The sequence below is a fragment of the Microchirus variegatus genome (assembly GCF_963457635.1).
Source record: "Microchirus variegatus genome assembly, chromosome: 11".
Lineage (NCBI taxonomy): Eukaryota > Metazoa > Chordata > Actinopteri > Pleuronectiformes > Soleidae > Microchirus > Microchirus variegatus.
The window spans coordinates 24,892,707-24,920,280 of NC_139812.1; the positions used below are offsets into that span (position 1 = coordinate 24,892,707).

Consider the following 27,574-nt stretch of genomic DNA (forward strand, 5'->3'; position numbering starts at 1 on the left):
AGTGAAAGTGGACGCACCGGGGGCGAAACGGCTTTAGCAAGTTGCCCTTCCGTCTTTGTTGAATTTGAGGGAATTGATCCTGGAAAAAGTCTTTCCATTTGGTGTCAACCAAGGCGTAAGAACTCCGCCTCAAAGGGAGTAAAATTATAGTAAGACAAATAAAAATAAAAACCCAGAAGTCAGTTGTTTTGGTGCTAGCGGGTGTTTGTCACATTGAGAGATTGATGACTATTCTGAAATATACATGTTTTAGGGTTAGGGTTACATGTTCTTAAAGGTACAGTAGGCATATATTTTATATCTGTTTATTTAACCAAAGATAAAAGTCCTTGAGAGCAATATAAAGTGCTTGTTTCTGCCTCCATGACCTAAAAAAAGGTGAGTTTTGAGTTAGGGATTTAAAGGATAGGGAAGAGAGTTCCAGAGATGCACGGCTGAAGGCCTCTTGACCCCGTGGAGGATAAACTGAGTAGTAGTGAGTGAGAGGCATGAATGAATGATGGAGTTGTGAGCGTATATGGGAAGGTGTGTGGACGTGGAGGAGGAGGAGGAGGAGGAGGTGTGAGGGTGTCAGGGTTATGGAGAGCTTTGAAGGTCAGGAGGAGGAGGAGGAGGATCTCTTAGAGTCGATGTGGTGTTTGACAGACGGAGCCAGTGCAGTTGGAGGACAGGGGTGATGTGTTGTGTACCGAGGAGCTTGTGTTCTGGACCAGCTGGAGTTTATAGAGAAGCTTGTGTGGTTGACAGAGACAATAGAGGTTGTTTTTTCATGGTTTTCTATCTGTTTAATGTAGATGAAGTGATGATGTAGATGTAGATGAAGTGATGCGAGAGCTCTTTTTCCATTCTTTGCTAATTCTGTACCATCACGGTAGACTTTAACCAATCACAGCACAGTTTATAGAGACAGCGAGTGCTCCTATTGGCTGTTCTACTGCAATTGTTCTGGATACAGGTCCCTACAGTGGAATTTTTGCTATTAGGGCTGAACAATTTTGTGATATGGTTCGCGATATCAGAGGGAATTGGTCAAATTTTACATCTGTGTGATATTTGTGAAGATCTGTGAGAAACAAAGATGTTCTCTTCAGTCAGAATAAAGATGTTTATAGATGAAGACCCTTCAACCCTAATCGCTACGTCACTGACAACAAATGCCTACACGGCAAAGAAACCTCAAGCAACCGGACACTGTATGTGCTATTATTATCAACAGAGAGGTTTGGAGAGGGAGAATTTTCCTCATTTGTCGCATCTAAAAGTCTTCACACAGAAGTTACTAAAGACTCTCAAAATCTACCAAATCTAAATTTTTCATCAATTATACTCTCTTAAAAATAAGGGTTCCAAAAGGGTTCTTCTACAAGGGCTGAGGTTCTACCTGGAACCATTTGTTTATGAAAAAAACCTTTCCAGAAGAAAGGGTTTTTCAAGGGTTCTTGGTAACACTAATGGTTCCAGTAAGAACCATTTTGATCCAGAGAACCCTTTTAAACCCCTTTCCTGAATAAAGGGTTCTTGGTGGAACCCTTTCTAGAATCTAGTGTTTTAATTCCAATTATTTACACAATTGACTTCCGTCTGCCGTTATTTACGGATTAGTTTTCCGTCACAATTACGTTTTTGTTGTTGTTGTAAACCATCTAACAAAACCAACACTTTTACTTTGAAATGGTGTGCAATATCATTCTATATAGTTAACTTTTACATAACTGTTTTTTTACCTTGCTGCCCCCTTTTTTTAGGGGGCAGCAATTTAGATTTAATATAAGAAGTCCCATTTAACAAGTTTAGATATGTACACTACTCTTCAAAAGTTTGGGGTCACTTAGAAATGTCCTTTATTTTGAAGGAAAAGCACTTTTTTTCCAATGAATCTATACATTGTTAATGTGGTAAACGACTATTCTAGCTGCAAACGTCTGGTTTTTAATGGAATGTGTTGTTGAATATGTATATTTCTAATCTTGTCAATGTCTTGACTATGTTTTCTATTCATTTTGCAACTCTTTTGATGAATAAAAGGGTGACTTTAACACCAAAAAAATTGTATAGGTGACCCCAGACCTTTGAACGGTAGGGTATGTAGGATGAATCTTTTCATGCTTTTGTAAGATGCTAGCAGCTACGAGAAGGTAAAGTTCAATCTCTGGATGTCTTCTGGATCCAGTGGATAAAAAAGTGAAAATCTCCGGTTTCATGATATAAAACACAGCTGACATGGTGTTTAAACCTTGGTGGAGCTCTCTTGTTGTAATGTGCTTTTAAGACGATGTCTTAAAAGACGAGTTACACCTTCCACCCTCGCACACGGCAGGCACCTCCGTCCTCCGAGGTCACAAACACAATCTCAGCCACAACTTTTTAACATTCATTACCTGGTGGTTTTTCCTCGTGTCACATCAGGTCTGTTTTCTGTAGCCAGTGAAACTAAAAAATGGTCAGCAGCATGTGAGAATTTCACAATATGGGATTATTATTAAGGTCATAGCTTTAACCCTGCGGGGGTTTGGAGCTCTTGTGGTTAATCGAGAGATCGGTGTGTGTGTGTGTGTGTGTGTGGGAACATCATTTTTAGCTCTTAAGAAGCTGTATTTGTTGTCCATCTGTTGGTTTCAGTTTGTCAGGGAGAAAATACTCGACTTTTAAATTAACTTTTCTGGAAGAAACCCATTCATTTTTTGGAGTTTCACATCCAGATAAGACTGTGGGTAAATGAATGAAATGCCAGGGAATGCCAGACAAAACGTGCCTCACTGATTTTTCCACTCTAGTTTTGGGGAAACGGCGATAATAAGAAGCGTTTCAACTGGAAAATTAAACTCTTCCCTCTACCAAAGATGGATGTGACCTGTCACCCTTTTATCGGTAAAGGCTGCAAAGGGAAGTCGGACATGCAAAGCAGGTTCACACGGGATGCAAATTTTAATGCAAAATAACGGCTGTGAACGATGAAAATAGACGCTCTGTGTCCCGTTACTGGTCTTCAATCCGACGAAGCGAGTAGATTCTCACACTATGACAAATACAGGCATGATTGTACCGGTCATGCTGGGTCGCAGCGGAGCTAGCGTCGCGCTCGCTGACGCGGTGAACAGGTTCCAGGTTCCAACCGAAGAGACAGAAGTCATTTGTCGAGGGGCTTTTTTTGTGTAAAAACCCGACGGGGTAGAGATTTCAACCCTTAATCCTACGTGTCGGCTTAAACGCGTCGCTATTAATTTTCGAAAAATTCCCTGTCGTCTGTCCCTGGCCTGTAATTTCACGCCCAGCTCTCTGTGGACATTGACATCGTCATTACAGTGTGTGACTGACAGGATGTGGGACTATCACATCACATCACATCACATCACATCACATCACATCACATCACATCACATCACATCACATCGTTGGCTACTCGACATCATTTCCCTAACACATGACATGTTGTTCACAGCTCAGTGTGTTTTCCGACGCTGAGAAACTGCAGGCTAATTATTAACACGTCGCCACGAGGCCGACGGTGTCATCGTACAACAAGGGAGGGGAATATTTTCTGAATTATTTGGTTATTTTTCAGCCTAAAACCTTATTATTTCGATTATTTGACAATATTACAGCCTAGAAATAATATATTTTTTTTGCCGTTTTTCATCACTCACCAAATCTCAAATCTCCCCACTTGCTGCTCACCCCTCCCCTCCCTTGGGTTTGGGGCGCGACTGGTAATTACTCAGACGTCCACAGGGGGTGATAGAGGTTCCACACTGGAGCATGACATATTTATTTTAGTGCTGGGCGGCGTTAGCGGCGTCAACGTTAGCGCACGATGCCGATTTCCATGACGACTGACCCGGGAAAAAAGACGCGAGTGACGTCACGTTTCCGTGACTTAGCGATTGTTCAAATGAGTCTCTGAAGTAACGCTAAACTTTAGAGGCACACATACGCAGTACACGGGTACGCTAGTTATTTGTAGTGCCGCTGCTCTTTTAGTTTAATAAACAGACTGCTCCAGTTCGACCGGAGGCACGCAAACGGCGCTAAAGGAGCTAACACAGCTAACACAGCTAACGGAGCTAACTGGTGAACGGTGCCTGGGCTCCGGTGCTACGGCGCGTAAACATGACTTCACGCGTGTCTTTTTCCAGTCAGTCGTCATGGAAACGCGTCATGGGAGGGGAATATTTTCTGAATCATTTGGATTCTTTTGAGCCTAAAACCTTATTATTTAGATTATTTGACAATATTACAGCCTAGAAATAATATATTTTTTGCCGTTTTTCATGACGACTAACCCGGAAAAAAGACGCGAGTGACGTCACGTTAACGTGACTTAGCATTTGTTCAAATTAGTCTCTAAAGTAACGCTAAACTTTAGAGGCACACATACGCAGTACACAGGTACGCTAGTTATTTGTAGCGCCGCTGCTCTTTTCATTGAATAAACAGACCGCTCCAGTTCGACTAGAGGTGCGCTAACGGCGCTAAAGGAGCTAACGGAGCTAACTGGTGAACGGTGCCTGGGCTCCGGTGCTACGGCACGTAAACATTACCCTCTATAGTTCTAGTGGTCAATTGTCATTATTGGGACAATCAATTGACTTTTTGGAGATGGAGGTTTGACACATCACAAATAGAATAAACTCCAATTTTTGATTGTTCTAGCCCACAGTGACGTGGATTTAAGTGTGTTTTACGAACTTTGTGTTTGATAAATCACAATTATTTTGGTGTTATGGTAATTCCCTATATGTCTACATGCAACATTAAGCTATACTTAAGTAAGTACCACTTTTTATATATATAATAAATAAATAATAGCACATTTTCTAAATCTGATTGCTCACACCTCAAAGGACTTTTCTGTCTTCTTAAATGGGAGAATATGCATAATTTATTACCCGCAGCGAGAGACTAAGGCTGATATTTCACAGACGACCACAGCCTCAGTTGCCAAATGCACCTGATAATTAAAGATCAGATAAGATTAGAGAGGAACCTGGCACCGACCGGTTTTCCCCCGCTGCGACGAAGCCGCCCGCCCGCTCGCTCGCTCTGTCGTCGCCGTCGCCGTCGCTGCTGTCGTGATGAATATTTCTTGTGTTGTTTTCGCCGTCGTCGCCGCCGCGTCCGCCGGGCTTTACCTGAGAGCCGGGGGTCACCTCGAAATACTAATTGCGACTGATACGAGCTGCTCGTAATTCCGAGATGAGCCCCTGTGATCGGCTGCGTCGTCCACACGGAGCCTGTGCAGGTGGTTAATGAAGATAATAGTCGGTATAATCACTCCCAATTACTATCAAGTATTTCACCAACAGCAACACCTCCTGCAATTTTTTTACATCACCGTCATCATTCGGCTTAATCTAATCTAAGTGTGCGTGCTAATACAAAATGGGTCGCTCGGGTTATTCCACCTGTTCTTTCTCAGATGATGTTCGAGAAGGAGCTCGTTAAAAAAGAGCATCAGCATAAGAAATGGGATTGTAGTACACGGACGTGTAAACACACTTGAGTACTGCGGCCGCGTAAATAATTAGTTTGGACTCATTTGCAAAAATCTATAGTGAGCATCGCACCTGTCAGCTGGGCATTTAAATGATTCCAGTATCACGTTCGTTAGGCAGCAAAGCGATTGTTTTTCCCCCCTCAATGCTATTTAATTTAATCCTCCAAACCCTCATTAGGGCGAAACAATTCATCGTTTTTTTCAAATCGGAATTGCAACGTGAATTAGCCAGCTTCTTAGTGCAAGAGGGAAGTCTCAGATTACAGTTAGAAAGTCGGATAATTTTGAGTTTAAAGTCAGAAAGTGGGAATTCTGATAAATCAGAAATTTGATTAAAGTTGGAATTCTGAGATTAAAATTGGAAAGTCGGAATTCTGAGACTATAATCTGAAACTCGGAATTCTGAGATTAAAATCAGAAAGTAGGGATTCTGAGATTAAAATCAGAAAGTCGGAATTCTGATAAATCAGAAATTAGATTAGTCAGAATTTTGAGATTGAAGTTAGAAAGTCAGAATTCTGTTAAAAGTCAGAAATGAGACTAGTCGGAATTATGGGATTAAAGTCAGAAAGTCGGAATTCTGAGATTAAAATCAGGAAGTAGGAATTCTCAGATTATAGTCAGAAAGTCGGAATTCTCAGACGAAAGTCAGAACGTCGGAATTCTGATAGAAGTAAAAAAATGAAATTAAAGTCAGAATTCTGTGATTAAAGTCAGAAAGTCGGAATTCTGATAAAAGTAAAAATGAAATTAAAATCGGAATTCTGAGATTAAAGTCAGAAAGTTGGAATTCTGATAAATCAGAAACGATATTAGTCGGAATTTTGAGATTAAAGTCAGAATTCTGATGTTCTAAATCTGAGAGAAAAACAACCCAAAGTTTAAAAAAAGATATATAAATATATAGAGAACATATTTACATGTGTACAATGTACACATTTTAACAGCGGAGGTAAAGAAAAAGAAAAAAAACATGTAAAACAATAGTAAAAATGCGCTTTGTTAGTTTAATTGTGTTATATGTTAAGAGAAGTGTGTGTGGAGGGAAAGCAGAGACTATAGTGTGAGTCATCTTTAAATCCCAGGCGCTCGCCGCTCTTTGACAGTTTCTTTGACAGGCTCCATATTCAGTGATGCACTGAAGACAGTTCTCTTCAGGTGGAGAAAGATATTCAGGAGATCTGAGAACACACCCCAGGATTTGGCATTTTTCCCTCCACACAAATTGGACGCCGTCCCAATTACTCTGCTCGACCCGGCCGAGTAAAATATTCTGATGGGAGACCTTTAAGTTTAAGAGGGACTTGCAGAATGCATCCTTTAACACCTGAAGACAAACAAGGTGCCGCTCGGAGGCAAACGCTGTTGTGAAATTTACATTTTCCTCACTCATTGTCCCTTTTTTTCCTCCTGCTCTGCCTCCGAATAACAATGAATAACAGTGTTTACCCGCAACAACAGCAGTTTTTCCCACCGCAAGAGAAAGACGTGAGCGTTAAATGTTGACTCCAGATGAATTGACACTCGACCGTGCGCTCGGCATCGACGCTCTCGTCTGTTTACGCGTGTGTCTGATTCAAATGTAAACATCAGCGGAGAACGAGACGCAACGAGTGTCTGTTTGCGTTTAATTTCATGGCATATTCTTGCCTGTGATAATCCCCTTTAGATTCTCTCTTCCTCTTACAGGCTGATTAAAACCCTGACATGAAGGCGCGGTATGAAAAATTTATGTCAAGATAATTGAGATACACAACGTCGGTAGGAATTGTGTTAGTGTTTAACCCCTTGAGACGATCCGTCTCATTTCTGAAGGGGTTCCAATAAAGAACACACGCTGTAACACATTGATGAAACATATTAACACACAGTCACAGGAATATACATATATTAGAATGATAATGGCAATTTAAAAAAAGGTCTTAAAATTGCACTGAAATCACGTAATCTCGCAATTTTGTAGATAAAATACATATATTTTAAGTGAAGATCAAACATTTTAAATAATTATTAGTCATTGGGTCCTAGGATGATGAGAAAGATGCAGAAAATAAAATGATTTTTAAAGATTAAAGTCAGAAAGTCGGAATTCTGAGAAACAAAGTCGGAATTCTGAGATTAAAGTTAAAAAGTTGGAATTCTGAGAAACAAAGTCAGAATTCTGAAATCAAAGCCAGAAAGTTGTAATTCTGATATTAAAGTCAGATAGTCGGAATTCGGAGATTAAAGGCAGAAAGTCTTAACTCGGAGATTAAAGTCAGGAAGTGGGAATTCTGAGATTAAAGCCAGAAAATTGGGATTCTGAGTTTAAAGCCAGAAAGTTGGAATTCTTGGATTAAAGTCAGAAAGTCGGAATTCTGAGATTAAAGGCAGAAAGTCCTAATTCGGAGATTAAAGTCAGAAAGTGGGAATTCTGAGATTAAAGCCAAAAAATTGGAATTCTGAGTTTAAAGCAAGAGTTGGAATTCTGAGATTAAAGTCAGAAAGTTGGAATTCTGAGATTAAAGCCAGAAATTCTGAATTCTGAGATTAAAGCCAGAATATTGGAATTCTGAGATTAAAGTCAGAAAGTCGGAATTCTGACCGTGTATAATGGTTTATTATATATTTTGACTAAATAATAGTATTTTGTTTCATGAAATGGAGTTGTCAAATGTTTAACTTTGGAGAATAATAACATATAATATATACTGTATATATTATAATAATAATAATAATAATAATAATAACACAGTGAGAGTCAATGGCAAAAAGAAACTGTGATGTAAAGCAGCTTTGAGTCCTCAGATCGAGAAATATGATGAATTCAGACCATTTAAAATGTTCTTCTAGTCATTCCGTCTCCACACTGACTGGAACATCTGAAGAACTTTTTTTTTTTTTTTTTAATATGATGTGAAAATCAGCAGTGATACAAAATGTATTGGATTGCAAACACGTCAGATTTCAATAACGCAGCGTGAAAACCAGGCAGAGTTCTCACCACTTTCCTAAACCGTCTCCCGCGTGACGAGATTGAAGTCCGGACTCTTCAGAGAGAGTTCACTGAGGCAGAGCGACGACAGAGAGACGGACTCCTGTCATCCAGAGTGCGGAGATGTAATCAAAGGGACGATCTGAGCGTGACTCACTGTCATAGGTGTGAAAGGACAGAATCTGTGAGGCAAATTAGGGAGCTACTATCTCCACTTCCTGCTTTCTGTTCCATCTCCACTCTGATCTCCATCTCGAAAAAAGCGACAGGAGCCGGGCCGTTGTATCGCTAAAACCGCCGGGATGATCTTTGTGATCATATATATTTGCATATTAATGAGGTGATATGAAAATTTTGCGGAAGCGTTGGGTTACAGCAGATATGAGAGAGAGAGAGAGAGAGAGAGAGAGAGAGAGAGAGAGAGAGAGAGAGAGAGAGAGAGAGAGCCCGCTGCACCGCATTGTTGCCTGGCAACTTAACGAATGCAGACCTGAAATTGTTGCTGCTGCTGCTGCTGCTGCTGCTGTTGTCAGAGTCGAGGCTCAGCAAAGTGAAATGTTCACACACACACTCTGGTTTTTTGAATTCACCATGTAGCTGTAACGTTTGACGCAACAACTGCTGCTTATCAATACAGTAATACGTTGACCCGAGTGCAGAGTCGGCCCCCGGTTGAAGGCGGATAATGAAGTCGTAAACCCCCGAGGCGGACGCTCAGAGTCGCTCTGTGCGCTGGGAGGCCAATCGCCCGAAGAACTCCATTTCAAGTGCTCTGCGGTGAAAATTGGATTTAAGATCAGTTTTGTGGCGCGTTCGTTCGGCCACTTATGCAACACGACACGCGGGCTCATTATGAGCAGACGCCTGGCGCTCTCGTATGGCTGCTCCTCTTCATGGCTATCAGCGCTCATGATAACTGTAATGAAGCGCTTAGTGGAGCTTTATTAAGGTGTCGTACAGAGGTCTCGAACCCGCGGCCCGTGGATCACATTATGGCCCTTCAGGTCACTTCACGTGGCCCTGTGTTACCCTGTGTAGACGGAACATATTGACACACAGTCACAGGAATATACATATATTAGAATGATAATGGCAATTTACAAAAAAATAGGTCTTAAAATTGCACTGAAGTCACGTAATCTCGCAATTTTGTAGATAAAAAGAAAAGAAAATTGTTTCTACATCGCTGATCGGATCTATATTTTAAGTGAAAATCAAACATTTTAAATAATTATGAGTCATTGGGTTCTAGGATGATGAGAGAGATGCAAAAAAAAAAAAATCGGATTCTGAGAAACAGTTGGAATTCTGAGATTAAAGTGAGAAATTCGGAATTCTGAGATTAAAGTCAGAAAGTTGGAATTCTGAGATAAAAGACAGAAAGTTGGAATTCTGAGATAAAAGACAGCAAGTCGAAATTTTGAGATTAAAGCCAGAAAGTCGGAATTCTGAGATTAAACCCAGAAAATTGGAATTCTGAGATTAAAGCCAGAAACTCGGAATTCTGAGATTAAACCCAGAAAATTGGGATTCTGAGATTAAAGCCAGAAAGTTGGAATTCTGAGATTAAAGTCAGAAAGTTGGAATTCTGCCACGGATCCAAACAAGCATTTTATTTTTATTTTAAAACATGTAAAATATAGATAATATAGACGTTTCTTCACTTGATTGGCCCCTCCTCACCGGAGTTTAAATTGTATGTTTCAGTTTAAATGAGTTTAAAGTTTAGTTTTTCTGATGACCCGTGACACGTATTTAATACTTTGTGCCTTTGTTTGAACATATAAATGCACTGCGATTGAGTATTACGTATGATTTACTCATATATTATAGTATAGAATTGACTGTCATTGTCATTGACTGCACTGATTTCCAAAAAAATTGGCTTCAGCCATTAAAAAAAGATCCATATCCCATGATCTCTACTCAAAGATACGAGTTGCATTCATTGTCACACAATAATGCAGCCCTTGCTATTTTCCAATTGTGTTTCAGAATTGCAATTTAATTTTGAAATTGGTCAATTATTCCGCCATAAACTGGAATTACATTTCTTTAGTTACTGCAAATCCCTTTGTCTTGATACAAAAACACGAACCGTCATTAAAAATGGATCTGCAGTACCGGTCAAAGCCCACTAGTGGGCCACAGCCCAGTCTTTGTGAAGCACTGGCTTTAACGAATCAGTCAGAAAAGAAAAAAAACACGTCGTTATTAAATGTAATGCATTTATAATGAAGTTCCTCTGCACTAAAATGTCACATACGGATGTGCATTCATCAACTGGCACTGATGGAAATCTGTGTCGTACACACACTGTATCATTCTCCACGTCCGTCGAAGGGTTATATTGATATTGTTGCCGTGGATATTCAGGTAGCAGGAAATTGATTATTGTGACAGAGCCGGGGCAGAGTCTCTCGCAATTGGATTTTGTGTGCGAAATTAAAGCTGAAAAATAATAACCCCGTGAATTAACCAGATGTAAAATCCTGTATGGATCCCCTGAATGCTCCAGTCGTTCGGCGTCGTACGTAATCCATGAAAGAGCGGTGAAAAGGAAAAGGGATATTTTTGGACCGTCTTTGAAAATGATATTTGAAATGAAACAAACGGCAGGAAGTGATCACGCGCTTCACGGGTTGGTTTTTAAGAAGGTGCGTTCAGGAAAAACGTTCACCTGATCAGAAATTCCCTCAACCAGGAAGGATATGAGTTCAGCCATTTATGTGCAAATGGTGTTGTACTCGTGTGCCGCACACTAATAATCCCAGTCCAACCAAATACTCCTCCTCCCTCCTCCTCCTCCACCTCCTCCTCTCTGCTCTGTGTCTTTTCTCATCAGCTCAGTCATTGTATCTCGCTTTCATTCCGTCTCAAGTTATCCATTCAGAAAAACGCTCAGAGACGAGGCCAAAGCTATGCACGGGGTCCTTTTCTTTATCGCTCCCCTTCACATTCTACGGACTTTGACCCCAATCTGTTCACGTGTCGTCGTCCTCCTCCTCTTGTGCTCTGTCCTCCTCCTCCTCTACTGTCTGTTCATCTCATCTTCCTTGCCCTTTTTTTTTTTCTCCTTCCTCCTCCTCTGCAATTAGCGTGACAGCGCCTTTGTCTTTTTTTTCTTCTTCTTCTTCTCCCACTGAACCCTAAAATAAGAATTGATTTCACCCGTCTTCGCTCCACACGGGCCAGTGAATTCAGGGGGGAAAAAAAAACAAAAAAAAAACTGTGTCACAAATGAGTAATTTGTGAATGATCGCTGAGCCTTTATCTGCTTTGTTGCTCGCCCACAGGGGGGGGAGGGTGTTTGAGGAATCCTCACCTGGGAGATAGTTTGTGCAGCGGTTAAACAAAGGCAGAGACAGACTCAGGCTCGATTGCCATCTGCTCCAGCTCAAACGCTCGCCAATTTGCAAGCGTCGTAGGTGTAGTTTGTCACAGTTCTCGTTGATGTGGACAGGTGTAAGATTCATCAGGCTCTTCCAACTGAGATTTATCACGGACTATGTTATGAGACTTTGGGTGAGTTCCAATTCCTTGCTTAACCCTCAATCTCAAAAATGCGCGCTCCCTCTAGTGTCCCGATTCTCAGAAAAATTAAGTTGAGGGGTCAAGTTTAAGGGCTGTATCGCCCTCAATATTGAGATTTTCCGAGACCACCCTTGGGAGCAAGGGCTACCCAGAATGCATTGCGCGTTTTCGCATAACAAAGATGGCGCCGAAAGCAGCGAAACGAGTACGCTACAAATTATAGTATTTTTCTTTGTTAATAGAGATATAAAAAATGATGAAAAACATTGTATTATCTTAGTTTAGGCCCATATTATGGATTACTGACGTCATTGTTGCGTAACATTTACTTTTATTTTACGATCTTTTGTTCAATAGCCGGCCGGTGCGGACAAGCGATGGTTTGCTATGGTTTACTTTTCAATAAGCCGTGGTGTGTGGTAACTGTCAGCTGAATATGTCCGTGGTTGTGGTATTTGTATGAGTATCATCTTATAACTAACTGACAACCTAATAACTTGACTGACAAACGGATCGTAATAAATAATCGTGACGTAAATATGTTCTTCTTCTTCTTCTTCTTTTTTGGAGTTGACAGACTGGACGCAGCTTTCTTTATTCTGCCCCCTACAGTCTGAAGACGTATCTGCATTTAAGGGGTGTCCCATTTCTAAGTGACAAAATAACCCTCAACACTTGGTTTTGAGGACCAGTTAAGATTAAGGGTTGAGCTTGAGGGTTAAGATAGGAATTGGAATTGTAACATCTACAACCAGTAGCCATGTTCCAAGGTACGCAAGAGGTACGAGTAAAAAAAAAATCTCTTATCCCTTGAAGTGGCGCTTTCATGCTGTTGGCACTCTCAGGCACTGGAGACATTTTTGTGCACTCTTAGAAATAAGGGTTCCAAAAGGGTTCTTCTACAAGGGCTGAAGTTCCACCTGAAACCATTTTTGCTTCTGAGGGTTCTTGGTAACACTAATGGTTCCACTAAGAACCATTTTGATCCAGAGAACCCTTTAAAACCCCTTTCCTGAATAAAGGGTTTTTCAAGGTTTCTTGGTAACACTAAGGTTCCACCTGGAACCAAAAAAGGGTTCTCCTATGAGGACAAGCTGAAGAACCTCATATGGTTCTACTTAGCACTTTTATTTCTAAGAGTGTGCTTACTTGAAGACGTGCCGTGTTCTTCCAAGTGTGAGGTTGCTAAATAAGTCTTCCTTCTTCTTCTTGTTCTAGACTGAATTGCCTCAATATCGTGTGAACTTAATTAACAAAAAAAGTCCAAGATGTTCAGTCTGAGTATGAACCCTATAGAGCCTTTGATCCCTTGACTTTTACAAGCAAGTATTTTACTTATTCAGGGAAACATCTCAGCATCCATTTAATTGCGCGGAACTCTGGCCAGTTTTTCCGAGTGCCCAGAATATTTTTTCCTCACAACGAAAGTCGTCTCTTGACTTTTTCTACATCACTTCTCATTCATTTATTCACCTTCTGCGGGGGCCACCGGTGCCAATCACAGCTGACATATTGGGGCGAAAGGCGGAGTACGCCTACGTTCAATTTAGAGTGCCCAATTAGCCTAATCCACATATATGCATGTTTTTGGACTGTGGGAGGAAACCGGAGAACCCAAAGAACCCCAATTGTGTGGTCCTTCTACAGCACTAGATAACATCAGTTTGCCAGAATTTGATAAAGACATTTACCGTTGTCCCCCAGCATAATTCTCGTCACAGAGTCAATTCTTTTTTATTTTTGTCCAAAATATCTGCAAAACAACCCGCATCAAATTCAGCTGTAGATTGCATTCTGTGCTACTTTGCATGTTAGCTAAAAACCCTTTTAACCCTCATACAGGTACTGTATGAAAAATAAATGTGTCACAATATGACTAATGCATCTTTACACCTTTATGGTGATGATATAACCGTTCATATATAGTTTCCACATGTCTGCGGGCAGTGTATCGAACACCACGTAGCGGCTCGTACCGATGCTAACTGTTGATGAAATAACAGAAAAGAAGCTATTTTCTTTTCAGAATCAAACCCATATTGTCTGTGATTACTTGTATCTGTAAAGGTCATTAAAAAAACCATAAAGTAAGCCTTTAAAATTAGGTTAGCATGACACGTACTAAATATTTAAGCACATTAATCTAGCTAGCTAGCTGCTAGCATGACTGTGGTCTTTTACTCTTCGTTTAGTTGTACTTTTGTGCTTTTGTGTCATTACATTTCGTTAGCTAAAACCCTCTAAACCCTCATACTTTATTTATGAAAAAAAGATGGGTGTCAAAATATGACTAATGTATCTTTACACCTTGGTGTTGATTATATAACTGTTCATGTATAGTCCCCAAATGTCTGCAGGCGGCGTTGGACGCCACGTAGCTGCTCAAACCGATGCTAACTGTTGATGAAAAAACAGAAAAGAAGCTATTTTCTTTTCAGAATCCAACCCGTGTTGTCTGTGATTACTTGTATGAGTAAAGGTCATTAAAAAAAAACATAAAGTAAGCCTTTAAAATTAGGTTAGCATGACACATATTAATATTTAAGCATGTTAATCTAGCTAGCTAGCTAGTAGACTGTACTCTTTTCGTGCTTTTTGTGCTTTTGTGTGTTTGTCCAACACTGACAGGACCCCAAAAATCCCTGAAATGATCGCCTCACATCTGTGGCGACACCGAAACAAAAGCGTCTCATTTCCTTTCACGGCGCGCCGCGCTAATCTGTATTCCGATGCCGTAGCCGCGCATTTACTCTGTTTATTCAGACTACGTCTCGCCTTAATCAAACTAAAAGCTACACTTTGCGCACATGATTCGGAACACGCTAACTGCTAATTACAACACCGTGATTTGGTCTGTGAATATGAAACGATCATTTTTCACTGCCCTCCGCTCAGGCAATGAATCAGCTTGTCAGCGTAAGAGCCATAATTGGAGTTTGATGAGTAGGCGAGCAGCAGAGGCTTAAACCAAGTCCTATTACTACGTTTTAATGGAAACGGAGGTGTAGCGGAGCTTCAGGCGAGGGAATCGAACTGTCAAGTCCTTTTTACGCGTTGGACTGGAGGTGGCCTTCAAACAGGAGATGTGTTACTGCGGCGGTTAAATGATGAAACCATCATCCGTTCATTTTCCGCTAACAACAGAGAGCACTTTTTTAGGATTTATGAATCACACTAGTGCTTGATTAAGTGATTATTAATTGATGAATGAATTCATCGTCAACTATTTTGATAAATTATTCATCGTATTGAAGGTTTTCGGACAAAACAAGACGATCATAATTTCCAGGTTTGACATTTTCTGCTCGATTCATCGAGGAAACGATCGTCAGTTTCAGCCCCGGAATCACTGGAGCTTCGACTGCAGTGTAGTTTCCCAGAGGCAGATGTTACTTTATTAATCCCTGCAGGGACGGAATTGTTTATTCCCATGTTGTCTTCCAACATAATATTACCATTCATTATTTCTAGTGAAAACAGTGAATTGTGCAGTGTGAAAGTAAGAATGAGACCAAATCCACTCTGAAAACTGTGTTGAATTCCACTCATTTATTGTTAATCAAACACAAATCCAACTCTTTTCATGTCACTTTAACATTGAAAATTCAAATTAATTTATATTTGGCAGAAATGGGACCAATACCATTGTTTTTGTGTCCGATACTGATACTGAGTCCCATCCCTAATAGATTTTTAATTCACTTTGTTAGTTTTACTGTAACCGAGATTACTAAATGAATCGCCAACTATTTTGACAATCGATTAATCGTTTTTTTCATTAGGATTTTTGATTGTTTTAGCTTCTTAAATGTGAATATTTTCTAGTTTCTGTGCTCCATAATAACAAAGAAATAATTAAAACTGAATCATTTTGGTTTGTGGACAAAACGACAAAATTTTACACTGATTTTACTGATTTTTACACTGGTTTTACACTGATCAAAGTTTTTTTTTTTCTGATATTTTATGGCACAACCGATTCATCGATTAATCAAGAAAATAATCGACAGATTAATCGATTACGAAAATGATCATTATCACTTTATTATTTATAATAATAAAGTTACAGCTCTAACTGTAACACTGCACAAATTGACTGTGCACCTCCAGCATCAGGTGTCTTTTCCCACCTCCTTCTCCTTTCGTTCTCATAATAAATATAGACGCACAGTTACCGAAAATCTGTGTTGACATCAGCATCATCCAACCCACGGAGCAAATAAAAGTGTCTGTCGGCTCCTGTCGGGTTAAAAGGAACAGCGGCAGCGGAAGTGGAAGTGATTTCAATGCAGGGATGATAAAAGCTCAAAGTTGCGCCGTCTTCACGCGTCAGATACGCGAGGGCTTCAATCGACTAAAAGCCGATGGGGAAGTTTTTGAGAGGAAAAGACCCCGACACCGTGACAGAGTGAGCTGTGCATCACTCGCTTTGTTGAAATATTTACCGCGACAACACAGAGCGTCACCTGATTCTCGAGCTGCGATCCCGAAAGCCGCAGAAAAGGCCGCGCGGGGGCTTGTACTCCGCGGGTTTTCTGTCAGAGCTGATAAGGGTCAACAAGCGTTCGTCTTGTGGGGGGAAAGGCGCCGACAGACGTGCCTCGCCGAGAGGAGAAAAGAAACGAGACATCAAACTGTCTCTCTGTTCTGCGCTGCTATCTTCTCTTTCCGTCACAGACGAGGTCTAGAGCGACTCGAGCTTCTTTTTTTTCTTTTTTTGCCGAGAATCCGATCGTCGCTGCCACCGTTGCCTGTGGAAACGCGTGACTAAACGAGGAGAGAGAGAGAGAGAGAGCGTGTGCTCTTGGCTCGGTTCGTCTGGGCTGAGGCAATTGAGTTTCCTGTACGACGAGCTGTAAACAAACAGATCCATTAATATTCTAGTGTAATACCTGTTAGTGATGGCTCAATACCACTTCCTGTGAATGATACTGATGCCACAACCTGCTCGGGACGTTAAAAACTGTTTTTTGGGCTGGACTTAATTATTATATCTACAGATATCAACAAGATGAAGCATTGCCGCACGAAAAAAACTGTCAAAAATATGAATAACATATCCAAATGCGTGGAACTTAAATATGTGAGTTACTAGGGGCAATTTAGACAGTGAAATAATGCGATATAGTGTGGCGATTATGTCGATTTTGAGACACCAAGTCTGAGTTTTTTATAGTGCTGGGCACCGCTAACGTTAACACACGTTAGCGCACATGTGTCAAACTCAAGGCCCCGGGGGCCAGATATGGCCCGCCACGTCATTTTATGTGGCACCGCGAGTGATTAATTGCTCTTAAAAATCTGTGTTAAAATAGGTCTATAAGGCTTGCGTTGACCCTAAACTACATTTCCCACAATGCATGGTGATTGCGTTACCCGCAAAGTGACGGCGCCGCCGCTAGATCGCAGTGGATCGTTGTATGTGAGTCATGCGACGAGTGAAATTGAATAAGTAATAAATACAGAAAGTTATTTAGCAATATGTTACGTAGTTAGCTTTATTTTACATTATTTTTGTTACATTTAATTAGATTTATTCTGTGTGACAGTTACATCTCGGCCATTTGAGGGTAACCATTAAGCTGATGTGGCCCTCAGTGACAATGAGTTTGACACCCCTGCGTTAGCGCGTGACGTTTCCATGACGACTGACCGGGAAAGAGAAGCGCGTGACATCATGTTTACGTGCCGCGGCACCGGAGTCCGGGCACCGTTTACCAGTTAGCTCCGTTAGCTCCTTTAGCGCGCCTACAGTACAAACTGGAGCGGTCTATTTATTAAACGAAAAAAGAGCAGCGCTACAAATTACCAGCTTACCTGTGCACTGCGTACGTGTGCCTCTGTTTTTAAAGTTTAGCGTTACTTTAGAGGCTCATTTTAACAATCGGGAGTCACGTTAACATGACGTCATGCGAATATTTTTTCCGGTCAGTCGTCATGGAAACGCGCCATACGTCATTCACGCCGTTAACGCGCCCACCACTAAATTTTTTTAATAAATAAACATTACGCTTTTTGTGGATTAGCATAAATGAAATAAATGGACGTTTCTGTCCACTAGATGGTGCCAAGTGCTGTTGTGTGAGTTTATCGCAATTTGAGGATTTTGCAAACACTCCAATATCATATTGTGACTTTAAAATTGTCATAATATCGTATTGTGGTATCATCTCTGGTGATTCCTACCACTATCAACAACCGATATGCTCTATAACATGTACAATTGTTCTCTAACGTTGACATTTTTGATTAAAAACTATGAATTGTTTTAGCCAAGTTCTTAGTCACATATTTATACTGACATGTTTACCACCAAGCTGTAAATGCTCAAAGTTCAAAAACTCTTTAAAGTTACTTTTAACTTACTTTTTAGTTTTTTTCTTTAAGTTTTAAGTAAATCCATGCAGCCACACCAAGCTCCGTTTATCTACGTTATTATAAGTAAATAAGTGGGCGTGGCGTCGGCTACGCCTGTGGCGTTTTAGCAAAGGTTGTTAGTAATATCAGAAGTAGCCCTCAGCTGTTACACCCCGCTGATGCTGCTGCTGCTGCCCGCTCGACATGCAGAGCACCGGCGGCGCCCGACGAGGCGGTAACCGCTCACTGTCTGGAAATATATTAACATTAACACACGTCTTTCGATCAAATGCCACGGTCGACTCTCCCTCTGTCCTTGTTTTTGGCAGCCGCTCGTCATCCTGCTGTGTGTTGTTGTTTTTTTTTAACAGTGAAAACAAACACGGATTTTGCAGGAAAAACAAGGACTGAGTTTGTGACTGTCTTTCAGTGTCAGGGTGAACTTGAAGGTGTGCGACTGTCGACTTTCTTCACCCAAAACAAACTCTGTAGATGTCGTGAGACTTTTGCACAAAGGCACGAAGAACACGATAGATACTGGGTGTGGAGTAGAATAGAATAGAGAGGAATGGCGATGCACAACTAATCGCAAAGTAATCGAAACGGCAACATGGCCAAGTGCAATATCCAAATTGAAAGACACTGCTGTCATTTAATGAAGGTATAATAGGATTTCTAGGTAGCGCATTGGTAGCTTTTTGGCCCGTTAGGCTAAACAACTTTAGGAGCATGATTCGCCCCTTTCTCAACTTAAATGTGTAGCCCCCAACCCCAACCCCAACCCCAACCCTAGCCCTAACCCTAACCCCAACCCCAACCTCAACCCCAACCTCTAACCCAACCCAACCCTAAACCCAACCCTAACCCTAACCCTGATTTGTGAAGGTTACAAACTGCCAACCAAGAATATATGGTGTAAAAACAACTGTCGGCAAAAGCTGGCTAGAACCCTGTACACTCTTAGAAATAAGGGTTCCAAAAGGGTCCTTCTATAAGGGCTCAGGTTCTACAGGGAACCATTTGTTTTTCAACGGTTCTTGGTAACATTAATGGTTCCAGTAAGAACCATTTTGATCCAGAGAACCCTTTGAAACCCCTTTCCTGAATAAACGGTTATGAAAGGGTTCTTGATGGAACCCTCGAAAAGGGTTCCAGGTGGAACCTATATAGAAAGGTTTTCTACCTGGAACCAAAAAGGGCTCTCCTATGAGGACAAACCGAAGAACCTGATATGGTTCTACTTAGCTCTTTTATTTCTAGTGTGTATAATTGAGTGTATAATGGGTGAAAAATAAAGCAATATGGTAAAATTCATGGATTCACTGTCCCCAAAAAACTTTGTATCGTATTGCAATCACAAGTTCTGTAAACAGGATTTTCTATGAACCAGCATCATGTAGCTCTAGAATAGAAACCCTTTAGTGTCATTGTACAAGAAAGCAGAATTAAAAGTGCTTAACCTTAACCCTAACCTCAAGTTTAGTCTAAGCCTAACCCTAAAATCAGGTCTTAACCTTGAAAAAAGCACTTAAAAGTTATTTTAAGCTATTTTTCTTACGACAATGGATTGACCTCCATTCTCATCTTAGCCAGTTCCTACAGAAATGAGGTTCTGCCTCATTAGGACCAGTTTTTGGTCTCCATGGAGACTACTGTGGGTCCTGACGAGGTCAGCGTTTATGCCAGAGAAAGTCCTAAAGAGGCGATAAATACGAGTACAAACACACTCACAGAGGTTATGCTTATTGCACTGTTTGAGTTTGAGTTTAGTGGAAAGAAGCAGTTTATCCATCTATTTGTGCAGATTTGATGTGTTTTGTCGTGTTTTATGTGCGACTTTTTCCATCTTTTTTTTAGGTTTCTTTGCAGAGTAGGAAGTTGTTGTTGGCGATGGAGAGGCTATCGCATCACCAGAGGAACATGTTTTTTATTTCTCTGTCAGATCACATGATTTACAATATACTGAAAGGTTATTGTGGGAAAATTAAACAAAAATACCAAAAAGTAAACATCCTGCCTGTTGTGCCGTCAACACAAGCCTCGATGAAGGTCACGTCCGTGTTTTCTTAAACTCAAAGTGTTGTCGCACATTTTTAAATGACCCACAATTAATGACCCTCTTAGACGTTTGACTTAAAGCCCTTTGGATTCCGTTGAATTTGAATGAAAAATGCAGGCGCGCTACATTCATCATGAGGAATATTAGTTTTCTTATTTTCCCCCGCCAGCGCTCACCGCGTTGATTCATGTGTCTTATCTCTGAAAACCGCAGCTATGAATATTTTGTTTGGCTTCTTATTTATTTATTTATTGTCTTTATTTGTGTCCGTTGAAAAGCGATTTGAACGACCATTTCAGGGCTGTTTTTCCACTCAAACCTTTGAATGGGCTGCAATTTCAGATATTGTGGCTCTCAAACCTCCACGTCTCCACAGAAAAAAAACAAAAACATAAAAAATAATGACCAGATGGTGATATATTTATTTTTCAAAACCCTGGAATTTTCTGAACCCATTTCCGTCCTCGTTGAATTGATCCCACGCTCGACTCAAAGAGCTTTTCGGTGTCACTCTCGTCTCCCCTCGTGGCTTTTTCTGCCCATAAATGACCTTAAGTCTCCAGTGGCGACTCCGGCTCCTAACGCCTGAAACTGCTAACGATGCTCTGCTCGAACGTCGGGGTGTAATCTGACTCCTGAGCAGATTCGACGGCAGAACCGAAGACCCTCCAGGATGATGAGATGGGTTAGTCGATCCTCTGTGGGACAGTAAACTCCCCCACATCCTGTTTCTTGATGTCCACTTTGTGCTACTTAAAACAATCCAATAACAAAACTGAGCCCGGGTCAAGAGGAGGAAGGATTTACAGTAGCTGCCAGATTATTGAAAGTCAAATGTGTTTACGGACGTCTCGGTGAAGGACTCCAGAAACTGATTTAACGTTGATCTAATCAGGTTCACTGTTTGGACTGCAGCCCGAATCAGAATCTGATCTTCGTGAACCAACTGTTCACATTATGAGTGATCAGATCTGATCTGTGTGTGTCCACATTGACATAGTCTAGGCGAGTCTTCCACATGGATTTTTGTAGTTACCGTAAAAGCCACGCCCCCCAAAAAACAAGTAGTCTCAACAAAATAAACAGTATAGTGCTGTTTCAAACCAGTCTTTGGCCGCTAAATTTTACACTCAAGCGTTCTCCTATTGTTTGTATTGGAGGGGTGGTCTACTGATGCACTTGAAACGACAGTCTATGGGAAAGATTTGTGCATCCCAATGGAACAGGAAATACGCTGTAAATGAGTGATTTAAATGCTGATTGCTCACGGTATAGCTCAGTTATTTAAATTGTCCTGTTTTTGTAAAATTATCTTCTTTTTCATGTGAAACAGGTGGGGCCACGCCATAGCGCCCTCTACTGACGGGCGGCCTATTTCTTCTGATTTTTCTACTATTGTCGACCGTTTAACGGGCCTCCAATTGACTTGCGTCTCTCCGGATCTCCGCCGTTGTTGTTGTTTGCGCTATATATAAATCCTATATGTGCGACGCGAGATGTTCCGATTGAAAAAAGATCTAGTTTGAATTGGCTTTGAGAAAATCGGATCTCACATGTTTTTTTTAGTTGTCCTTGAAAAAGTCAAGCTAGATACAATCAGTTTATGCTTAAAAATCTTGAAATTGAGCTGCAGTGTAAACATATAGACTTATGGACACATTGACCTTAAGAAAGAACTGCTACTTCCTGGTCTACGTCTATCCTTATCTACAGTTTATAATTTTCAACCAATCTTTCTCTCAGAAAGTGATTGCAGTGATGATCATAATTGTCAAAACTCTCTGTTTCTAAATGTTCATAAGAAAAACCCTACTTTTTGTTTTTGAGAAGAAAGTCAGCTTACTGTCAAAGTGCATCAGGGCAAATGGATCATTTCCTGAATTTCGAAAATCCATTAAAATTATTCTTTAAGAGGTTTGCAAATATTTTCAACGGATCCTTGTTCAGGGAGATGCAGACTATTATGACGGTAAATTTCAAGTCATTCCGAGATACTTTTTGTTTTTGAGACTAAAGTCAGCTCACTGTCAAGGTGCATCAGGGCAACTGGATTATTTCCTGAATTTCAAAAATTCCTTAAAATTATTCCTTAAGGGGTTTGCAAATATTTTCAGAAAGTTATTGCAGAGATGATCGTAATTGTCAAAACTCTCTGTTTCTAAATGTTCATGAGAAAAACCCAGAGTTTTCAAACATTAATGTAGCCGGTAGTAGTGTATTATTTGCTGGTGTATTGTGGATTCTAGTGAGCGTGGACTCACTCAGGTGTCTTTTTTATCTGTGTCTGAATCCTCAGCACCAGTGTGAAATAACCCAAAAGACATCAGCTTTTTTTTTTTTTTTAACATTTGGAATGCAGCCAGAATGCCATCTGATCTGGAGCCAGGGGGGGGAAGTCTGCTCTGAGGTCTGTCCTGATGCCCCGGAGATGTGGAGCGCACCACACTGTGTGCATTCAAATGAGTAGTTTTTCTATTAATACAGCGACTCGGCCTCAGGGAGAAGGAGACAAGCTGTGATACATTGACAGAGAAAACCCTAATGACAGTTAGCAATGTAAAGGAATTACCGTGGGCTTTTGAATTTCCGCTGTTCTCGCCCTTTTTATCACATTTGAAATTCGCCCTCGGCGAAACACGGCGTTCCGCTGTTGTGAGATGTGACGGCGAGATGTAAACGCTACGCTGGCGTATATCACACTGTGCCTGTTATTGGAGTACGACCGAAGCGGCGCTTGTGTGTGCGAGAAGCGAAGTGAGAGGTGAAATTAGAGCTTCCGTGTGAAAACCTGCCTCATTAATGCAGCTCGGATGTCACTTCTCACATAATTTCAACTCTTATTAGGCACAGAAATTGTGCGCTTTTTTTTGTGTTTGACGACGAATACACAGCACGTTAACCTCCGAAGTGCAACAACAGCAGGATTCTCTTACTTAAATTTCGTTTAGTGCTTTTAACCTCTTCTTCCCTGACCCTCTTTTTGGAGTCCCTGCTCGAAAATGACATCCCCAAACTAAATAGAGTAAACCTCTGCAGTTACAAGCTCTATGTGGATTATATTGGTATCAAACTACAGATAATACTTGTGAGATTCCACCAGAGGTGTAAGTTGCCACTGTGTCAGAGTAAATGTACATGGAACACATTTTTTTCTCTTGCCTAAAAAAAATATTGCATTTTAAAGCAAATATCACCTTTAAAATATGCAATAGGAGCTTAAAAATACACGGAGGTCATGTAACAACATGTGGACATGAGCTGTGCAAAGTCTGATGCTGCTGAAATGAAGCAGAGTGAAATTACAGAGGTTTTAGTAAAGAGATGTCTGGGCGTCCTCACAACGAAATGTTGTCTAAACACAGTTAAAACAGATGAACTTCAACAGCATCAGACTTTGCACAGCTCATGTCCACATGTTGTCACATGACCTCCATGTGTTTTTAAGCTCCTACTGCATATTATAAAGGTGATATTTGCTTTAAAATGCACTTTTTTTTAGGCGAGATAATTTTTTTTTTTCATTTATGCTGTGTTCCATGTACATTTACCCTGACACAGTGGCATCTACAGTGAAACTTACACCTCTGGTGGAATCTCACAAGTGTTATCTTCATTTTGATACCAAGATAATTCACATAGAGCTTGTAACTGCAGAGATTTACTCTATTCAGTTTGGGCATGTCATTTTCGAGCAGGGACTTAAAAAAAGAGGGTCGGGGAAGAAGAGGTTAAAATATTAAAATTGTCCCTGAAGCGTCAAGGTTTTGCTTCATGTTTAGATCTCGTCTTTGTCCCGACGTGAACCCACTTATGAGAAGCTGCCGTTATTAAATTACGGACTGCTCTTCATCACGCGGCGCGTCCTGTGTCCTTTCAAATAAAGCAGAAATTGTCCCGTAACCGACTCCACCACACCGTCGTGTATTCCACATATTTCTTTTTTCCTCGTCTCCGCAGAGACTTTGTTTACACTTAAAGGCAGCGTAGGAAGGATTTCTCCTGCGTTATTTATTAATAGTCTCACTCTCAACCTTTCAACATTATGTAAATCAAGCGATCTGGAAGGAGAATGACATTTCTGTATCTCCTCTGTTTACAGCCACGGGGAAAGTCAGACTTTGACCAATCACAGAGCAGTACAGAGAGCTTTTCTACTAATGCTAATGAGTTACTCCAGTACTGGCAACCACTGCAAATAAACATGAAAAAGGAAAGGAGGCGGACGATAAACACCACAAAATTAGCGTAGCTAACAACACACTACGAAGACAAATAAAATATTGTCCTCATATTTGTATACATAGGCTACTGTACCTTGTCTGTTAGCGTACTATGCAAAACTTTTACCCTAATTTATCAGCTTCAGAGTCTTTGCGATGGTTAAATGTGTTGTTGCGGGGCGATTCCACTGCCCCCTACTGTCTGTTAGCGGAAAACCAGCCTCTCGAGATCAGGCCGGGCCGACTTGGAGTCCTCAAAATCACAAATTGCTAGCCAGCTAACGGCTATATGATCAAGGCAGTGATAGCTAGCGTTATTTTAGATGATGAAGAAAAAAGCGAACAGTTGTAAACAATACTGTTTACCACCTGTGGGGGGAGCCCTCCTAGATGGTGTCACTTTAAAACCACTATTATTACTATTGATACCATAATAGACTGTATATAAAGGTTGGCGGTAAGCTTCCGGGTTCTTTCTGAAGCCAAATTGGCAGTGAACATATTAGCCACCAGGGGGCGACTGTGGTTGCAAGAATAACCCTGTTTGAATGGAAGTCTATGGGGAAGTTGATTTAGATTTTTAACATCAGTAAACACATTCTTGAGGAGTTAATGGTCTCTATTATGAATTTCCGGTCTTCAATAAAACACAATGTCCAATTTTACAGCACATAAAGGTGGACACCAGTGACTGGCAGCTGGTACGATAAAACCTGGTTGCTGGTAACAACTCTGAACTTCCTGCTGCAAAATGCCAAATCGCAAAAACTTCAGAATGGGAGTTCAGATTCCTATGTTTAATGTCACAACTGGTCGCCCTAGAAACTCAGGTATCAATTAAATGCATGCGTTTGTCCTTTTAAACCCAAACGTCCACGTCGCTGAAGATCACAGCCAAACAACGGCCAACTTTGGTCGTTATTTACTTCACAGTGATGAAAAAAACCAAAACAACTGCCGCTGTGAAAACCTTTGGCAGTGCCGCTGTAAACCATTCATCATCCGTTCATTATCTGTGGCATGCAGATTTATCAGTCGCTAATAAAGACTCTGGCGTTTTGAGAGAGCGATGAGTCACATCATCGTCTCAGCATCACTCACAGTTCACTGATTAGTCTGGAATATTATTATGTGTGTTTGGGGGGGGGGGGGGGGGGGTTTCAAAATGGCCATTATCCAACTTTAAATTTGGCAAAAACTGAGCCCGACGATTAAGGTGTCTTTATGTGGACAACCCTGTTTACTCGTCAATTTTATATGCTCATAAAAGCAGCGTCGTCATAATTGAAAGAATCAGAGAAAAACCCGGAGCCTGAAACTTCAAAACTGCCGTAATTGATGAAAGAATTGTGGGTGTTTTTTTTGCCTCGTCAAAGAAAAGTAAAAATGTGATTATACAGTAGACAACGATTAAAGATGGATTTATCTTATCTCTCAATCGACGCTCTTTTGAATTCTAAAGCTGGTTATAATAATAATGAAAGATTTGAAGGCACGGTTGCGTCAAAAAAGAAATAAAAATCTACATGTCACTTACAGGTGACTCATTTAATCTGGTTATTTTCTTTAAAACAGGAGAGAATATGGAGGCTCTGACATGGAAGAGAGTCGGCGAAAACAGCGGGCGAAGCCTGCGACACAATCACAGAGCTCTCTGTGTGTGCAGCTTCCTATTAGGTGTTAATGGATAATGTGCTGTTTACCACAACTGGAGAAGGTGCATCATAGTTTTTAAGTGATGGGGAACTGTCTGCGAGGGCCCCCTCCCCCCCCCCCCCCCCCCATCACAACAAACAGTTTCCGCTGTGAGTGACTCACCTGCTCTTATCTTCCTGACACATTTCATCACTTTCCCAGAGCCGACGTGAACATGTTTTCTTTGGAATTTTCCCCTCAGTGAATCATAGTTGGAATGCCGAGTTTCCAGGAAAGCATCCGTCTTTCTGAGACTTGTCCAAACACAGTGGCAGCAGACGTCAGCTGTTAATGTGGGGGTGTGGGGGGGGCCTTGTGTTATATTGTTATACGCACTTTCAGATGAATGATTTTAACAAAATTATTTTTTTGTTACGTGGAGCAACTCAGCTATCCATTTCAAAATGTGAGAATTATATCTATCTATCTATCTATCTATCTATCTATCTATCTATCTATCTATCTATCTATCTATCTATCTATCTATCTATCTATCTATCTATCTATCTATCTATCTATCTATCTATCTATCTATCTATCTATCTATCTATCCATCTATCTATCTATCTGTCTGTCTGTCTGTCTGTCTGTCTGTCTGTCTGTCTGTCTGTCTGTCTGTCTGTCTGTCTGTCTATCTATCTATCTATCTATCTATCTATCTGGCTAGCTATCTATTTATCTTGCTAGCTAGCTGCTTGCTGGTTATATAAGATAGGTAGCTAATACTTTTTTGTCTGTCTAAGCTATCTATCAAGGTAGCTAGCTTTTATCTATCTATCTATCTATCTATCTATCTATCTATCTATCTATCTATCTATCTATCTATCTATCTATCTATCTATCTATCTATCTATCTATCTATCTATCTATCTGCTAGATATGTTATATAAGCTAGGTAGCTAACACTTATTTGTCTGTCTAAGCTATTTATCAATGAAGCTAGCTTCTATCTATCTATCTATCTATCTATCTATCTATCTATCTATCTATCTATCTATCTATCTATCTATCTATCTATCTATCTGTCTGTCTGTCTGTCTGTCTGTCTGTCTGTCTGTCTGTCTGTCTGTCTGTCTGTCTGTCCGTCCCTCTATCTATCTATCTATCTATCTATCTATCTATCTATCTATCTATCTATCTATCTATCTATCTATCTATCTATCTATCTATCTATCTATCTATCTATCTATCTATCTATCTATTGCTAGCTATCTATCTTGCTAGCGATCTATCTATCTTGC

At 40.6% G+C, this 27,574-nt stretch overlaps 1 protein-coding gene across 3 annotated transcripts in view; it reads left to right on the forward strand.

Moving 5' to 3' along the window:
* LOC310934377 (cGMP-dependent protein kinase 1) overlaps window positions 1-27,574 on the forward strand; it is a gene marked incomplete at both ends in the record, with an annotated part of 169,169 nt that overhangs the window by 33,083 nt on the left and 108,512 nt on the right. The window lies entirely within an intron of this gene.